Source organism: Felis catus, chromosome D3 (assembly GCF_018350175.1).
Source record: "Felis catus isolate Fca126 chromosome D3, F.catus_Fca126_mat1.0, whole genome shotgun sequence".
Lineage (NCBI taxonomy): Eukaryota > Metazoa > Chordata > Mammalia > Carnivora > Felidae > Felis > Felis catus.
Genome location: NC_058379.1, coordinates 6,710,640 through 6,729,061, shown reverse-complemented (window position 1 = coordinate 6,729,061; position 18,422 = coordinate 6,710,640). Strand labels below are relative to the sequence as shown.

General features: G+C 56.9%; 1 protein-coding gene across 14 annotated transcripts in view; it reads right to left on the bottom strand.

The window, feature by feature from the left end:
• The window catches only part of PITPNM2 (phosphatidylinositol transfer protein membrane associated 2), a 143,400-nt gene that overhangs the window by 64,642 nt on the left and 60,336 nt on the right, over positions 1–18,422 (bottom strand). The gene's annotated exons all lie outside the window — the stretch shown is intronic.

Here is an 18,422-nt window from a genome sequence, read left to right as displayed (position 1 = left end):
TGAGGCAGGCCTGACTCCATGGCAGGTGCTGAGGGGTCCTTGGGTTGACACAGGATGATTGATGGGGTATGCACAGGAAAGAGCTCGCACACTGGAAAGCATGGACCCTTGGGGACTTCAGAGCCCGCCGAAGCTCCCAGCTACAAGGGAGGCGCTGCAGGTTGTGGGGAGGTGCTCCCCGAGAACAGTGAGCAGATGGGGTTTAGGCAAAGTTCCACCATCTCTCTGAGCACCTGGGGCCTCGGTGAGTACTGACTGCAGAGAAGACCCAAGGGCAGGGGCAGATACGTGTGATCAGCTGCCAGCTGCTGGGAACAGACAAGGTGGGGGTGGGGCGGCACAGGTGCTCTTACAACAGGGACTCTCTGAGAAGCAGGAATGACAGCGTAGGTGGGCGGTGGGTCCCGAGGGAGGCCCTGCAGCAGCAGAGGGGCTCCTGCTCCCTCCCCTCCCCCCTGCCAATGGAGGGGCCTGACTCGCATCTGCCTGCTCCCCTCCACGTGCACCTGGGGCCCCACATGCTTCCTCCCTCCCCATTTCAACGGGCTTTGGCTGCAAATCCAGGGACACACATTGCCACGTCCCTAGACACCGTCCCTAGATGCCCTCCCAGACAGGCAGTGAGTAGAAGGACAGGTTGGCTGGAGCCCCAGCGCTTGCCCTTCTCACCCCTCTGTCCTGAGACGGGATGCTTGAACCTGAGCCTCCGCTTACTGTAAAGGAGCGTGGTGACACATCCAGTGAGGGGACAGACGTAAGTGTGGACAGCACCCGGCACCGTGCCTGGCAGTACAGTAAAGATGTATTCCATCACCCATGGCAACACTGAAAATATCTAAGTGCTGGGCACTGCCGGTGGCCCAGGCTGTGGGGCTGGGTGGGGGGTCCTCCCTTCAGCTCCAGGAATCCCAGTGGGGCCGGGGGGGACACTGTGGGCGCCTGGGAGCAAGAGGCTATTTGCAGAAGGCTCACAGCAGAGGTCTTACCCTTGGGGCCGGATGTATTTAAGAATTCAGAACTCCCCACATTTAGATGGATGATATTGCATATTTCAGCAGCATCCAATAACCAAATAAGTTGACATTTCTGCAGTGAAATACGTGAACTTAGAATACATGAAGGCTATAAATAGCCTCACTTGCACTATAAATAGCCTCACCTCGGTTCAGGCGGGATTTTGCTGCCAAATGAGTTATGAAAAAGTGCTTGGTTTTCCGAGCTTGCTGGATTCTGGAATTGAGGCTAAGGAATTGTGGGTCTGCATTTCAATGTCTCACTGGGGAAAACGAGTGTGCGTCAGCCCTGGTTCATCCCACAGCTGGTGCAGCCTAGATGACTGGGCGGGGGGGGGGGGGGGAGGGAGTCACACACACACCCTGCCCCCAAAACTCACCAAGCCCTCCCTGATCCTGTGCAAGATCAGTCACAAACCAAAAAACAACCTCACGCACACACATAAACACACACATAGATGTGTATAAACATGGTCACACGAGCAAACGATGGTGGAAGCCCTGCTCTGCAGATGGAACCCAGCCCTGGTGGAGCCTCCAGCGGCCACGGACACCTGCTTGGGCCAAGCCCTGCGACGTCGCTGAGCCACGCGTGTCTCTAGACCTGCACCCGGACGAGAGGAAGGAGGAACAGGGCGGGAGCCTGGTGGCCGTGGGCTTCCTGCTCTCCGGCTTCCGGAGAGGCAGCCAGAGCTCCAGTCACGCTGGGATCTAGTCCCAGCATCGCCACATAGGAGCCAGCGGCCTTAGACGAGTGGCCTGGCCTCCTCACTGAGCTGCATTTCACCTGGCAAGTCTAAATAACTGGGCTTCACCAGGTTTTGTCGAGGCGCATGGAAGTGCCCCGAAGGGCCTGGGACACTGGGCGCTTGCCTGCGAAACGCTTGCTGACTATTCTGTGAAGTCGCTTCAATGTACAGTATAAAAAGAACAGGTTCAACGGAGCAGCTTTGCAGTTCCAGAAACGCAGCCATGTCCCAGGGCTCTCTTTTGAGGTAAGGCCTTTGTGGGTTTCTGTCCTACAGCAGGTTTTCCATGTGAACATAGACAGAACTTTCTGGCGGCTGTGGCTGCCAAGGGGATCCCCCAAGGGACTGGGCTCAGGGTCTGGAGAGAAAAGCCTGGAGCAGGGACAGGCTTACCCTGGAGGAGGGGGTAAGACATCAAAGGGCTTTGAAGCTCGAACAGCGTTCCTATCCCGGCTCCACCTTTCAGCTGGTCTTAGCAAGTTACTCGAAATCTCTGACCCTCAGTTCTTACGGTTATAAAACTAGCTCCAATGCCACGTACCTCCAGAGGGTAGTCGAGGGGGATTAGACTCAGGGACAGTGACAAGTGCCCAGCACGCAACACCCAAGGAACGGCCGCGGCTGCGATGCCACCCCCGCTGTGATGCGACACAGTATCGGAACAAGCCTGCTAATGGAGCGCTTCCCTTTGAACGGTATCCTCACATGCTCGAAACGGTAAGGGTTACAAGAAATCACTCACCAAGACTGTTCCTCCCAACCTTCCCACTGCCTGGCTGGGCCCCAGCCCCCACTCTCTCACTCACCCCATGATGACACCAGGCGGTTGTACAGGCCTTTCCCCCCTCCAAACGAAGACTGAACCCGAGGGTGTGCCGGAAATTTCGTCAAGGTCATTGAGCAAGTCGGTCACAGGGAGGAAATGAGAATCCCTAATTCCAGGCCCCAGGCTACCCCAAATCCATCCCGGCCTTGAGGCACTGGGTTGGGGGGAGAAGAGCCACCTAAGGGGGCACAGCTGTGTGAAGCAGCATTCGGCAGCCTGGGCTGGGGGGAGGCACAGGGCAGGGGAGCCCAGGGGGAGGGCACAAAGAAGAGGGGGTGTCTGGGTGCAGGCAACGGAGTCATCCTCCCCTGGCCCAAGACCATCATCGCACACAACCCACCACTTCCCCACCAGGCTGACTAGGTCAAAAACAAAACCAACCCAGCAACAGCCCTGTGTCAACGGGGTGGGAAGTGAGGCTCTGAACAGCCCAGAACTGAACAGCAGGAACAGGGGAGGGGGGGGAGGCCGGGGGTGGTGGGGGCAAACACAGCCCTCCCACCCTGAGCAAAACAAAGGTGGCAGGAAACAAACAAAAACAAAACTAGTTGGAGGCACCAAGATGCAGTGGGAGAGACTAGTTTTGGAACGAGATTGAAGTGAGTTCAAATTCAGGCCTCGTCTTCAAGGGTCAGGTGGGATCAAATGAGATAACACTGAGGCCCTGGGCACGCATGTGAAGGGTGATACCTGCCGGGGGCCCTGACTTGGCCAGTCATCCCTCGGGGTCACTTCAAGCCACCTCTGCCGGGCAGGCCCCTCTAGCCTCCCGTCCTGCCCAAGACAGGTGCTCAGCCAACACCTGTGCACAGAATATACCAGGGAAAAGGGCTGGCAGTACAGACAGCAGGACCAAGGATGGGGACAGCCATTTGGGGGGCATTTCCAAGGAGACTGGCACCTCGTGAGTAGCTAACACAAGTCACCACGTGAGTCCCTTGTCTCAGATCACTGCCCTTCAGATGAGAGACAGGGGCTCAGAGAAGAGAAAAGACATGTCCAAAGTCAGCTGGCGGGTCAGAACTTTAGGAGGCCAGCAGCCTCCAGCAAGGGCTGTTCTCAGCATGCTGTGCCCTGGTCTTTCTGGAGAAATCATGGGGGCTGATGGGGAGCAAAGGCAGCATAGCTCGGAGAGGAAGGTATAAGCAGGGAGGGCGTTCTGGAATGATCATCTCTCCACTGGGGCCTGGGCCCAAGGACCTGAGTTAATTACAGATGAAGGGGGACCAGTGCATGTACTGGAGATGTGACTAGCCCAGTTTGAGCCCTGGCCCTATACTTTTCTCACTAGACCCTCAAAAAGCCCCCAGTTGGGGCACCTGGGTGGCTCAGTCGGTTAAGCTTCTGATTCTTGATTTCGGCTCAGGTCATGATCTCAGTTCAAGCCCCACACTGGGCTCTGAATTGACAGTGCAAAGCCTGATTAGGATTCTCTCTCTCTCTCTCTCTCTCCCTCTCTCTCTGCCCCTCCCATGCTCTCTCTCTGTCTCTCAAAAAAAAAAAAAAAAAAAAGCCCCAGAGTTGGAGTCACAATGGCCAAACCATGGAAGCAACCCAAGCATTCGTTGATCAATGAATGATGGACAAACCCATAAACAAATGTGGTCTATCCATACAATGGAATGTTATTCATCGTTGAAAAGGAAGGAAATTCTGGGGCACCTGAGTGACTCAATTGGTTAAATGTCCAACTTCGGCTCAGGTCGTGATCTCGCATTTGGTGGGTTTGAGCCCCACGTCAGACTCTGTGCTGACAGCTCAGAGCCTGGAGCCTGCTTCCAATTCTGTGTCTCCCTCTCTGTCCCTCCCTGCTCATGCTCTGTCCATCTCTCTCTCTCTTTCTCAAGAAATGAATAAAACATTAAAATATATATATTTTTTTAAAAATTTAAAAGTTTAAAAATAAAAGGAGGAGATTCTGACATCTGCTACAACACGGATGGACCCGGAGAACATTGTGCTGAGCCAAAGAAGCCAGTCAGGAGGGACAGATCCTGTATGATTCCACTCACACATACAAGGCACCCAGAAGAGTTGAATTCACAGGGACAGAAAGTAGGATGGGGTGCCAGGGGCTGGGGGAGTTAGTGTTCATGGGGACAGTGTGTCATTTGGAGAAAGAAAAGAGATCTGGAGATGGATGGTTTCAGTGCATCCAGTGTGAACGTGCTTAATGCCACCAAACTGGACACTTAAACGAGGCTAAAATGGTAAATTCTGTTACATGTATTTTATCACAATTTTAAAAAAGGAAAGAAAAGGAAAGGAAAGGAAAGGAAAGGAAAGGAGAAAAAAAGCTCCAGAGTTGGGCAGAGGGTCTCCTTTAAGGGTGATGAACATATTCTGGAACTAGACAGAGGGGGTATTTGCACAACATTGTGAATGTACTAAATGCTACTGAATTGTTCACTTTAAAAGAATTAATTGTAAATGAATCTTACTTCAATTAAAAAAAAAACAACTTTGGGGCACCTGGGTGGCTCAGTCGGTTGAGCTTCCAACTTTGGCTCAGGTCATGATCTCATGGTCTGTGAGTTCGAGCCCCGCATCGGGCTCTGTGCTGACAGCTCAGAGCCTGGAGCCTGCTTTGGATTCCGTGTCTCCCTCTCTCTCTGACCCTCCCCCATTCATGCTCTCTCTCTGTCTCAAAAATAAGTAAACATTAAAAACAAAACCAAAAACCAAAAACTTTAAAGGCCCTGGGTGTGAGACAGGCAGCTTCTGTGGACAGTCACCCTGGGAGAGGCTTCTGGGGCAAGGGGGTCAAGATCTGAGCCATAAGACAGAGAAAGGGGAGGGGAGACCCAGCTACAGAGGCCGAGGGCTCTGTGGGGGCAGAGAGAGGGGCCTGGGACTCCCAGAGGAGCTGATGGCCTGGATACTAGGGGCACCCCCCCACCCCACCCCTGCCTTGCAAACCCACGAGCCAGCCTGGAGGGAGGGTCTGGGGTCTGGGGTCCCTGAGCTCGTACTGTGGCTGTTGGATGGGGCCGTCGATCCCTGAGACAAGTGCAGGCTCAGAGCTCTTGGGGACGGGATAGCTCTGCAATGCCCACCCTGGGGGGCTGCTAAGACCACCCCCCAGGAGGGGATGCTCACCACCTGCAAGGTACCTCCAGGAAGTTCTTATGCTGTGCAGTCTGCCTCCTGGGGACTCAACCTAGGGTCCTGGTTGGCTTTTCAGAGCCACGTTCTGCTTTTCTTCTCCAGGGTAGCTGCCCCCTCGGCCACCACCTCCTCTGCTCTGGGCTCTCTGATTCTATTAACAGAGGCAAAACTGCCTTGGCTGACAACAGAGCCTGAGGCTGCTAAAAGCCCCAGATCTGTTTGCTGGGACCAGCTGCCAGCCCACGGCTCCCCTGGCCGGCGCAGCAGACCTGCCCTTTACCTGGTGACATTCTGCCTGCTGAGTGAAAATTCATGTCCACCTGGGAACCTTGGAATGTGACCTTATATGGAAGCAGGGTCTTTGCAGATGTAGTTAGCTAAGGACCTCAAGATGAGATCATCCTGGATTTAGGGTGGGCCCCAAATTCAATGACAAGGGTCCTTGGAGAAGAGAAGACACAGAGAGACACAGAGGGGCCAGCCACGGGCAGACAAAGGCAGAAATCAGAACGACACAGGGGCGCCTGGGTGGCTCTGTCGGTTGGGCATCCGACTCTTGGTTTCGGCTCAGGTCATGATGTCGTGATTTGTGAGTTCGAGCCCCACATTGCGCTGTGTGCTGTCATCACAGAGCCCGCTTTGGATCCTCTGCCCCCCCTCCCCCGCCCCTCCCCGACTCGTGCTCTCTCTTTCTCTCTCAAAAATAAACATAAAAAAAAAAAGAAAAAGAAATCAGAGTGACACAGCCACCAGCCAAGAACAGGTGGGGCCTACAGAAGCGAGAAGGAGCAAGGGAGGATTCGCCCCGAGAGCCTTCTGAGGGACATACACGGCCCTGCAGACAGCCTGACCTCCAGGACTATGAGACGTTCGTTTGCTCTAAGCCCCGTTTGCGGTCAGGTGTGATGGCAGCCCCGTGAAACAGTACTCTGGGTCTGTGGCATTGGCAAGCAGGACACGGCCCAAGCTGGCCACCCAGACTTAGCCAGTGTCCCCTTGCTCTGGGCGTCTGTGGGAGAAGAACCAATGGTGTCCTGGCCAGGAGACAACACCAGCACCCGCACAGGACTGGGCAAGCCTGTGACCAGGCCATCACCAGGGCTGCAGCCAATGAGCTCGGGGCACTTGAGGAGCCAGCGAGAAGTCCTCTTGCATTCGCTATAAACACACTCAAGTGGCAGTGGCTGCTGGGTGTGGAGCCACCCAGCCTCCCCACACTGGCACCTGGACAGCCTTTTCTAGGCCCCCATGTCCGGTCAGACTAGTCTAGCTCTGCCAGAGCCCCCAGGCACGCCAGCCCTGAGCAAGCAGCTGGAAGCACTCCCTGGGTGAGGTCCTAATCCAGGCACCACAGGTTTCTCTGATGAGAAATACTCGGCCCCTACTCTGACCTTTGACTCGGCATCTCCTCCCCATCTGGATTTCTGGGGGAACCTCTCACCGGGGGCAGGGAGGTGGGAAGCTGGCCAAGGCCTCTGAAAGCTTCAGGACTTGGGACCTGGGCTCCTGCAAGGCACAGGAGCTCAGATGATTCAGCATCTACAAACCCCTGGCAGGTGACGGTCCCGGCTCCGCGGATGCTACCATACCTGGGGGCAGGGTTAGGACCCTTGTTAGCTCACAGGGCTCTGAGAAGCCAAGTCCAGCACTTCTCAAACTCAGGTACAGGGATGAGCCACTTTACAAATGTTCACTGAGCTTGTTCAAAACGCAGATGCCTGGTTCTCCCTCCCAGAATCAGAACCAAATCTGTATGACAGAACCTCTGCATGAGACGGTCGGGACCCTGCATTTTACACACGTTCTCCGCCGATATTGGGAAGACCACCGAGGTGACAACAAGTGGCCTGGCTCAACCAGTTCGTGAAGGAGGAGGGAGCAGACGTGGAACAGGCCTTGCTTCAGGTCACACGGCAGAGCCAAGCCGGTTGGTGTCTCTCTGGGCCTGGGATCTGAGCCTCCTGTGCTCAAAGAGCTCTTCTCCCAGGTAAGGCTTCCCTGGGGGCTGGTCAGCTCCCCGGGGAACCCGGCACTGACTTTCCTCTTGGCCCTTCTTACAAGGCAATGTCACCACCACAGGCTCACCCTGGAGCTCAGGCCCTGTGGGTCACTCATGGTTGTCTCCCTAGAGCCTGGCCAGAGCAGGTGCCTGGCAAATATCGGTTAGGTAAGTGATCTGGAGTCCAAACTCTGGTCCAGAGCAGCTGTCTGACCTTGGGCAGCTCCCTCAACCTCTCTGCCCCTCCGTGGAAAACAGTCTGGTCATCTGCCTTGACCATTTCACAAGGCCAATGTAAGATCCACCAACAAACCGGATGCAAAGCCAACCCAGGCATGAGCTCTGCACAGCAGTATTAACACAGCCAGCAAACTTTCGCGGACTAGAGATGAGCTGGAAGCCCAGGGCAGCCAGGCCAGCCAGGAGACGCTATTGGTGGACAGGGCAGCAGAGAGTGCCCGGGGGCAGGCACGTGCCCTGCAGTGAGACAGGCAGGCAGGTTCTAGAGGCTCTGCCACCCCCTCCTTAACACAGTCCACTGCTCTTGGGGGCATAAATCCTACCCTGGCCCCATGCCCTGTAGTGACTGGGCCCAGGTCCTGACAGCTATCGGGCTGCAGATGAGGTCACATCGAGTGGTGCTACCAAGGTCCTGGGGGCTGCAGGAGGACCCTGGCCCTCTGTGGGACTGTTTCCCAGCCACAGTGAAGGCTTGAGCTAGACCACGTCCAACGGCCTGAGGGCCATGGGGGCAGTGGCTCTGTGCCTTTGGGGACCCGTCCCCCTCCCCCCCGCCTCCCACTGGCAGGTGCACGCTGGTGCTCCTCCCTGAGCCCTCTCTTAGAGACAGGCTTCCTGGAGAGCCCAGGCAGGGCGGCTCAGAGGAATGTGACACTTGCCAGGCCAAGGCAGGAGCCCCTCCCCCTGGCCGCCACTCTTGGTCCCCATGACTGCCAAGCGGTCAGAGAGCACAGCTGCCCGTCAGATGGCACACTCTGCTCCACTGGGCAGCGCCTCTTCCTCCAGCTGTAGGCACGGCTTCCACTTGGAGCCCTGCCTTCCAGATGACTTCACAGTGACCAACCAGTCTTCAGCCTGGGCCACTTAGGGGGACACTCTCAAGGGCCCAGCACCCACCTGCCCCTTCATGCATCAGCCCAACCCGGGTTGACTGCGGGGCGAGAGCTGGGCCTGAGAAGGCTGTGACGCAGGCTAGCACTGCAAAGGAGGGGGCGTCACCATGTCCCCAGCATGGGCCCCCCACAGCTACAAGTGGGGAGCAGTGGGGCAGAGGCCAGTGTCAGGGGGAGGAAGGTGGACTTTGTCCCGCCTCAGTCTCCCCATCTGCCTAGACTGACCTGGAATCCCAGCATGCCGCATGCTGCCTGGGAAGGCAGAGGGCTAGGTGGTGATTCAGGCATAAATTCTGGCCCTGGCTCTCTTTGTGGGTCCAGGGGAGACCCCTCCTTGGTGCCATGGCCACAAGCAGCTCCAGCTGGGTCACCCCCCTGTGCCTTGGTTTCCCCATCAGCAACCCTGCTGTGCCATGTGCGCTCAGGCAGCTGGCAGAGCACAGGCTTCCTCTTCCAGGCCATGGGCAGCGTAGTGACCACGCCTCCCGACAGCAGGTCCCCCCCGGCTGCAACACAGCACTGGCCTTCCAAACATTTGGAAGCACGAAAGGCAGCAGCTGACCAGGCCCTGATCCTAAGAGGACGGGCTTTGATCCGGAGTGGTCCTTTGAGACCAATCCATTTGTAAGTCCTGCACTGGAGGAGAGCCCTGTAAAACGGTCACCCCGGCATCTCACCCCTGCAGGTGAGGCAAGCACAGTCTCATATTCTCACCCAGCACCTCTGTTCTGCATTCAGGGAAGCTAAGGTTCCCGGGATTAGCACCTTCTGTGGGTCACAGAGCCGGGACCCAGGCTCCTTAACCTTCCTGCCATCCCAGGTCAGCGCCTACCTCCCAGTCTCCCCATCCCAGGAGTCCAGAGGCTTAGGGAAGGCCTTCAGCCATGCAGTTAAGCAGGGGCCCAGCAGGCAAGTGACACCAGGCAGCAAGAGTGTTTTAAAATTAACTGTCCCCCCGGTTCCCCGTCTGCGCAGCCTGCCGCAGCCCTGACAAAGCCACAGGCTGTGATAATGGTGTGCCCACGCCTAGAAAGCTGTGAAGTGCTTCACAAGGGCACAGGGCGACGGGCCAAGGGAGGGCACCCGCACGGAACAAAGTGCTCCCCTCACACCGTCCCTTCTGTCCTTCCCAGGTTCCCGAGGGCACCTGCCATTAACCCTGTTGTACAGATGAGGGAGAGGCTCAGAGAGGCCAGGGGAATTCTCCAAGGTCTCACACCCAGGCTGATGGCAGAATAGGGGATTAGGACAAGGTCTTCTGACTTGCTTTCACCCTTTGATCCCCGCCCCTCCCTCCCCCCCACCACCGCCCAGTGCCGGGTGTTCACCTAAGAGACAGGACAGAAATGGCCCAACTGCCCAACTCCCCAGCGCTCCTCCGGGCTGCCGCCTCTGTCCTTCCTGCTACCCTCTGGGCTGGGCTGCTTTCAGAGAGGTGATGGGGACCTGGTGAGGAAACCTCCTCTTGCTAGGGCAACAAGGTGGGGAAACCGAGGCACACACTGGGCAGCTGCTGCTAGGCTGGGCTGGACTGAACACAGCACATCAGGCACCCGGTTCATCCACTCCCACTAAGCTGGGCTCTGGCAGGGAGACAGTGGAGGCGGCGTGGGGAGGTTGCATGGGGCGGGGGCGGGACTAGAGATCTAGGACTCCCTCCCCACAGTTGCCTCAAGGACGGGAGGGTGGCCATTTACTGCAGGGGGCTCTCAGGAGTCCAGGCGATGGCAGCCACAAGGCTGACATAGCTGGTGCATTTGCACCCCATCGAGAAACCATCCAAAAACACAAACAATTTTCTCCTGGCCTCAGGCAGTCAGCAGGCTGTGTCCTCTGGAAGAAGAGAAAGCATCCCAGCCTGGTGCCCCTTCAGGGAGCCCAGGGAGGGAGGCGGGGAGCAGCCTGACCTCACGGGCCCTTGTGCCCAGGGGAGTTGCCTCTAGAGAGTCTGCTGGTGGCCTAAAAGGTCTCACCCCCATGGCTCCCTCTCCCCCGGCCAGCCATCCCCCGTGGCAGGGGGAGGCGGGGCGCTAACCCACGGTTTAACCATATGGCTTCCTGTGGGGTCCCAGAGGTACAAACCCTCCTCTGTTATGTCACTATTCCGTCCACCTTTGGGGAAAAGCCCTCAAACTGCCTAAGTTTTTTTTTTTTCTTTCACATAATTTTTAACTCACAGAAAAGTTGCAAAAATAATGGAAGAACTTTCACATACCCTCCACCCAGCACCACCGTCGAAACCATTTGAGAGCTATCGGCACATCTGTACGCACACGATCTCTCGGTGTAACTGACGTGCGTACGGTCTGTTCTGAAAGGTCAGAGAGTAAAGTGCCTGAAAGTCTAAGTGCACGATCACCATCCCACCCCTGTCCCGCATACCGATTCATGGGGTTCACGGCCAGGCACCCTCACACCTCCCTCCCTTGTGCCAAGGCGTGTGAAGGAGGAGGAAACGGAGGCTTGGTCTCCTGATATACAATATGCCCCTCCTACTACATCGACCCACCCACACCTAAGTTCTCAGCATAAAGCAGACAGACCCCGTTCTGCAGACTGTCCTCCCGACGATGTGACAATGCCAGAATAATTTTTGAAAGAAAGCAGAATTGGGCACCTGGCTGGCTCAGTCGGTTAAGTGTCTGACTCTTGATTTCAGCTCAGGTCGTGATCTCATGGTTCGTGAGTTGAGCCCCATGTCAGGCTCTGTGCTGACAGTGCAGAGCCTGCTTGTGATTCTCTCTCTCCCTCTCTCTCTGCCCCTCCCCCTGCTCATGAGCGCGCTCTCTCTCTCTCTCTCTCTCTCTGTCTCAAAATAAATAAATGAACATTAAAAAAATTTTTTAAAAAAAGCAGAATAAAGAGGGGGTCCAGACCAGGCAACATGAAAGTTCTCGCGGTGCGGCATTAACTCTTGAGTTCTGGGCAGGAATGGGGGGCTGGGGAGGTGGGCAGTGAGGGCCTCACCACTCAGGCCCTGGGACATCGCCTCCTTCAGGGCCTGCTCTCTGCTTCTTCCCTTTTGCTTTAATGCCTCAGACAACTGGGATGGATGAACTCCTCCTCATCCCAGAGCGTGGTGGCCTGGGGCCCAATGGATGAATGAGTGAATGGATGGAATCTGAGCTCTGACTTCCCTGGGTGGGTTACTCAACCCCTCTGAGACTCAGTTTGCTCATATGTAAAATGGGACCACACCAAGCACTTCTCAAGTTAACTTAGATGGGATTTGTGAAGGTGCCTGCAGTCAGAGTCTGCTGAGATTGTGCCCTGAGACACGAACCGGAAAATGAGAAGCAAAGCTAAGGAAGCCTAACTATGAGCACTACAGACAGCGTATACACGTGTGCACACACAGCCTTGCTCAGCACATCTGAAGCTTAGCAGTCCCTGACGACTCCCCTTCCTTTTGGCTTGAGACACCCGGAGGCTCAGGATGGAAGGCTGGCAACCGGGGCTTTCCCTGCAGACACAAACGTGCCGGGCTCTGTAATACATCCGACAACACAGCCCAGAGGGCGTGGAAAAGAGGAGCGGTTGGGAAGGGAGGCAGCTCTTTCCAGGAGTGGCCAGGAATGGTCTGTCTCACGCAGGTAAGACACGGAGCTAAAAAGCAACGCACCAAAGGGACAGCTGTACGATCGTATCAACACCAGGGGCCGTTCGTAGGAGATCACGTTACCGCAAGCACAGTGCCAACTGATACGCGCAGCCCCGATGGCAGACGGGAAAAACGTATCCGTGTGTGCGAGTGTGCACACGTGTGACTGTGTGCATGGGTGTGTGTGCACGTGCGGCTGCGTGTATTGTGCACGCGGGGGGTGCGTGTGCACGTGTGTGTGTGAATGTGTGGGGTGTGCACATGCATGACTGCCCGTGTGTGCAGGCAGTGTGAGTGTGCATGTGCATGAGTGTGGGGTGTGCGTGTACCTATGCGTGGCTGCATGCACGTGTGTATGAGTGTCAGGGACATCACAAGACAGACCGGGATTGTCAACGTTCACGAGCTTTTCTGCTGTTCACTTCCTTAAACCATTTGTGTCCCAGAGATCAACAGCCACCACCAACGGATTTTCTCAAGTCTGGGGGGTGGGGCAGGGATGGGGCGTCGGCTCAGCCTCCCAGGTGGACATGATCCCGAGTCCTAGAATCCCCGACGCCGAGCCAGTGCCGCCACCCCTGCCTGGCACAGCCCGGGTGCCGGATGCCAGCACTCAGGGCAAAATAAAACCAATCTCCACTTCAGAGCTTCGTGAGATCTGTGCGAACCACCAGGTTCCCCACCGCACCCTTCCCCGAGTCCCAGTGCTCCCCAGGAACGAAGGAAGAGAGAGTCGCTCACCGCCTGAAAGCCAGCCAACGGGTGATTGTTCCACTTTTCCCGGAACGAGCCTTCCACGCTTTCTCTGGCTGGAGCCCTCGGCAGCCGGGCTCCCACCTCTCCGACCTGCTCTCACACCCTCCGCCGCTCTTTACAAAGCTTTCAAGTAAGTCACTGCTACGTGCAATTACACTAAGAAAGGAGGCTGGCTCCTTGTGCCGGGGGACTGAGCGGGGAGGCTGGCACGAGGCACTCAGGATTCACTCGGGATGAAAGCAGGCGGGTTGGCGGAGGGGCGCTTCCCTCCTCCAACGCCAGCCCCGCTCTGCCATCCCTTCCGACTTTCGGGCTTGCTGACCGCGCACACACATGCGTATCACCAAAGCAGCCCCCACCCTGTGCACCCGGGAGACCCCAGGGCAGAGTCACCCCAGCTGCAGCATGCCGGGCCGGCCTCCGCGGGGAGGCTGAGCGAAGACAGAGCGGGTCGTTGCCCCTGGGGGGCAGACCTTTTCTGTGTCACATCGGATTTTCCGTTCGTTCGCCGGCAAACCAAAAGCAAACCAGCACACTGCCTCCCCGCCCGTCTCACGACTCATAAACTTATCAGAATTTACAGCCGACCAACTAGAGAGTCCAGACGCAGGTAATGTCATTAAGAAGCCTGCACAGCGCCCAGATGCCAGGAGGGGCTCAGTGACAGACTCCAGGCTCCAAGCAAAGGGAGGGCAAGACAGCACGGGCGGGCGTCTGCAGACTCTAGAGCATTCTCAGCCAGCCCAGCAGGAACCGACCTGATCATCAAAGGGGAGCCTCAAGAACTCAGCGTGCAGGGCAGCTTGGGAGGAACGTGGCTTTGAGAGCTATGCAAATGTAGGTTGAAGGGGTCCAGCCACAGAACCAGACCACAGAACCAGACCACAGAACCAGACGGGGAGCCCCGCCTCGGGCCGACATCATTAAGGCAATCTGTCAGAGAGGACACTGAAACAAAATACGTAATCCAGCCAGACGCCCAGGAGCCTCACTCTAAGACACATACTTGCCGTTTTAGCCCCCACTGCGGGCGCCACCTTCAGAGTCTGGGGTTGTTTCCCTCGTACCTGCACCAAACTTTGAAGCGCCCCTGGGAGTCAGATGGGCCACCTGGCGTTCGCTTTCTATTTAAAGATCACACAGGGCTTCTTCTCAGGCACCATTTAACCCGTGGCTTCTAAGAACTGGGTGCTAAATCCGTTCCCTTTGGGCCTCACTTTCCATCAACATAAAGATGCTCCAGTTGATGGAAGGGAGGTCTGTCCGTCTGCTGCCCGGGAGGCAGACGTAGGGGGGGGGGGGCTGCCCGCCCTGGGGTGCAAATCTGGAGACTGCCTCGGGACCTCGGCAGTCCCCTCCAGGGGAGCCATTCAGAAGCCATCCTGAGCACCACGGCTGGAGATGGGGAACTGGGCAGCGGTCTTAAAACCCTGCCTGAACCACATTCTGCGGAGGGACCGTCCCAAACAGACGGCCGTGCTGCCAGGAACCAGCCAGCAGCAGATGATTCTCGCTACACCATCCTCTCGGAAATTCTTGGTGGCGAGGACAAAACATTCCCCCACTGAACTCCATTTTCAGGTGAGAGACAACTAGGCAGAGAACCAAACCCTCCGAGGGCCACTTGGGAGCTCTGCCCCATCTGGGGCGCACGCGCGTGCCTCGAAACGTCCCCTCCTCTGGTCAGACCAGGTCCGGGAAGGCAGACGGTCCATGCTGTGTAGCAATTACACGGGAAAATGGAAGTGCAACTCACAGGGGGGGCCCCAAGCACCAGGAAGCAGGAGCCAGGCTACTCACGGGTGCCCAGAAGGGGACCCCATGCCCCCAACTCTGCCATGCCCCTTCCCAGAGGCGAGGCGGCCCGTGCCTCTCCCTCCCCGTCTCCCTCCATCCCAGCTACTCGGAGAAAACAAGCAGCCCACGTGACCAGACAGAGCCTTCCTTGCTGATAAACCCGTCCTAAGGCTGTGACAGTTTTCGCAGAACATTACCTTTCAGGAGGAAAATGTAAGGAAGGGGGAGAGAGGGGACAGAGTGTGAGAGCTGGAGCCGCGCGCTGCAGGACCTGGGCCGAGGCTCGGCCCGCAGCCCCCCATGTCTGCGGAGGCCGCAGGCCCAGCTCCCCATGCTGCCTGCCGGGCCTCAGGGAGCCGCCCCCGGCTCGCAGCTCCGCCGGCGACCCATGCCCGTGGCAGGAGCGCACCCCAAGCGTGGAGGTCCCCAGACGGAGGGACAGACAGACGCGGGAGTCCAGGGCTGGCGGGGACGCAGGAGGAAGGGAGGCCAGGAGGAAGGGGTGGGGAGAGGAGAGGGAGGGAGGGAAGAGGGAGAATTGGTTCTCTCTCCTCCACTGGGACCACTGAGCGAAGTTGCCATGGAGAAGGGGGAGCCGCTGGCAGAGCCTGAGGCGGGCGGAGGAGCCATATGCCAGAGGGAAGGCGTCAGCGGAGAGCCAATCCCCACCTTCTCCGGGCGCAGCCTCCCCCCGCCCGAGCCTCGGGCCCACGGGCGGCCCAGTGGGGCCAGGAGCCCTGTGCACCGGCAGGAGAAGGGGGCTGGGGCAGGAGCCTGGGGCTTTCTCACCGGGCTCCTTGCTCCATCACGCGCGGCCTGCGGAGAGCTGTGCCCTCATCTGAGGTCTCGCTGCCGGGCAGGCCACGGGGACGGGGACGGGGACAGAGCCCCTCCGATGGCCTGGGCGACACCAGGGGCCCTGGCGTCTGGGGAGGCAGGGTGGACCTCCACCTGCCTCCCCATTTCTACAAATCGGAGTGGCCGAACCCCGAGTCTCGGGCCCCAGGAGCGTCAGCCACGTTGCCCACCCTGAGGAACACGCGTGTCCCCTGCCGAGGGCTCTTTGGTCCAGGCCACCGATGTAGAGGTGGGTGGGGGGAGCTCAGCGGACACGTGCTCCCACCTGCCTGCTGTGGCCCTGCTGCTTCCGTGCAGAGCCCGACTCCAGGGCGGCTCCAGGGCGGGCCTTTGCCACTGGCTCACTCAGACTCCGGGCAGCAGAAATGGGGCTGGGGAGGGAGCCAGGAGGCCTGGCTTGGGGCCTCTGGTCTCCATTCCTCGCAACAAGGATGATAACCCCACCACCCTCTCCCAATCTGCATTCCCAGGCGCTGGGACGCCCCAGCGGCTGGGGACAGTGAGGGGCATGGGCACCGGGAAACACCACCACCTGAGGAACCCTCTCTCCACGGCAGGCATATCCCCCAACACCCCACCTCTCCTTGCTCCCCAACATCGACCAGCAAAGCCTGAAGCCAGCACAGAGGGCTTGGCCTCACTGTCCTGACACAGAAAAGATCAAAGGGTAGCCCATGCTGGAGTCCAGCGTGAAAGCCACAGCCTTGTGAACACTTTCCTTTCACGGTCTTTTCATTTATCTTTAAGTTTATGTATTTATTATTTATTTTTAAGTAAGTAAGCTCTAGGCCCAGCGAGGGGCTCACACTCACATCCCCGGGATCAAGAGTCGCACCTTCCACCGACAGAGCCGGCCAGGCGCCCCTCCCTTCAGTCTTTTCCCCTTGACCCTTTATTATGAAAATATTCAGACACAGGGCAATGCTGTAACATATTATAGAGGACATCCCTACCCACACCACCTAGATTCTGCCATTCTGTGCCACTTCTTCAGGGTGGCAAAACGTACATAACCTAAAATTTACCATTTTAGCCGTTTTAAAGTACGCAGTTCAGTGGCATGTGGTACGTTCACAATGCTGTGCAACCATCTCCATCTAGTTCCAGAACATTCTCATCACCCCAAGACCTGATACCATTCGCTTTCCCTTCCCCTTTCCCCGGCCCCTGGCAACCACCAATCTATTCTCTGCCTCTATGGACTCCTCTATTCTGGACATTTCTCATAAATGGAATCGTACAGCGTGTGGCCTTTTGTGTCTGGCTTCTTTCACTCAGGATCACGTTTTCAAGGTTCCTCCACATTGCAGCAGGTGTCCGTGCCTCATTCCTTTGTGTAGTCCGTTGGATGGATACACCACATGCGTTCATCCTTCGATGGACATGTGGGTTGTTTCCACCTTTTGGCTATTGCTTCCTCAATTTTTAAAGATGTTTATTTATTTATTTTGATAGAGAGTGCATGCATGCGTGCGAGCAGGGGAGAGGCAGCGGGGGGGGGGAGGGGGAGAGAGAGAGAGAGAGAGAGAGAGAGAGAGAGAGAGAGAGAGAGAGAATCCCAAGCAAGGTTGGTTCTGTCAGTGCAGAGCCTGATGTGGGGCTTGATCCCACAAACTGTGAGATCATGACCTGAGCCCAAAGCAAGAGTTGGACGCTTAACCCACGGAGCCACCCCCGTGCCCCAGCTCTCTCACTTTTAAAAAGAGTTTTCCGGGGGCACCTGGGTGGCTCTGTGGGTTAAGCGTCCAACTTCGGCTCAGGTCATGATCTCACCGTTTGAGAGTTTGGGCCCTTGCATCAGGCTCGCTGCTGTCTGCAGAGTTCGTTTCAGATTCTCTGTCTCCCTCGCTCTCTGCCCACCTCTCTCTCTCTCTCAAAAATAAATAAAATATTAAAATGTCTACATTTTACGGGGCACCTGGGTGGCTCAGTCGGTTGAGCATCGGACTTCGGCTCAGGTCATGACCTCACGGTTCGTGAGTTCGAGCCCCGCATCAGGCTCTGTGCTGACGGCTCCGAACCTGGAACATGCTTCGGATTCTGTGTCTCCCTCTCTCCCTGACCCTCCCCTGCTTGTGCTCTGTCTCTTCCTCAAAAATGAATAAACATTTAAAAAAATAAATAAAATGTACGTATTTTGAAAATAAAAATAAATGAATGAATAAAAAGAGTTTTTTGGAGACATCGCCGGAAGCCCCTCCTGAGGGATCTGGTCTCAAGGGTGCAGGCTGCGAGGCTCCTTTGCCTTTTCATTAAAGATCGCTCCCCACTAGGTAACAGAGCACAGGTGGCAGGGGTCCCAGTACACACCTGCGTGTGGCCAGCAGGTGGGCCTTTGGTCTCGTGGGTCCTGAGAAGCAGCTCTCTGGGCAACAGGACACATGAGCACAGCAACCCCACATCCGTGCTCTGCGACCTGATGGATCCAGGTTCTAGAACTCTCTGGCACCCACCAGCTCCATGACTAGCACGTCATTCTCTTCTCTGAGCCTCAGCTTTCTCATCTGTAAAGTGGGGGCAACAATCGCCATCGTGGGGTTGCACCAGAAACAAGACGGGCACTACGCAGTAGAACTTGCCTC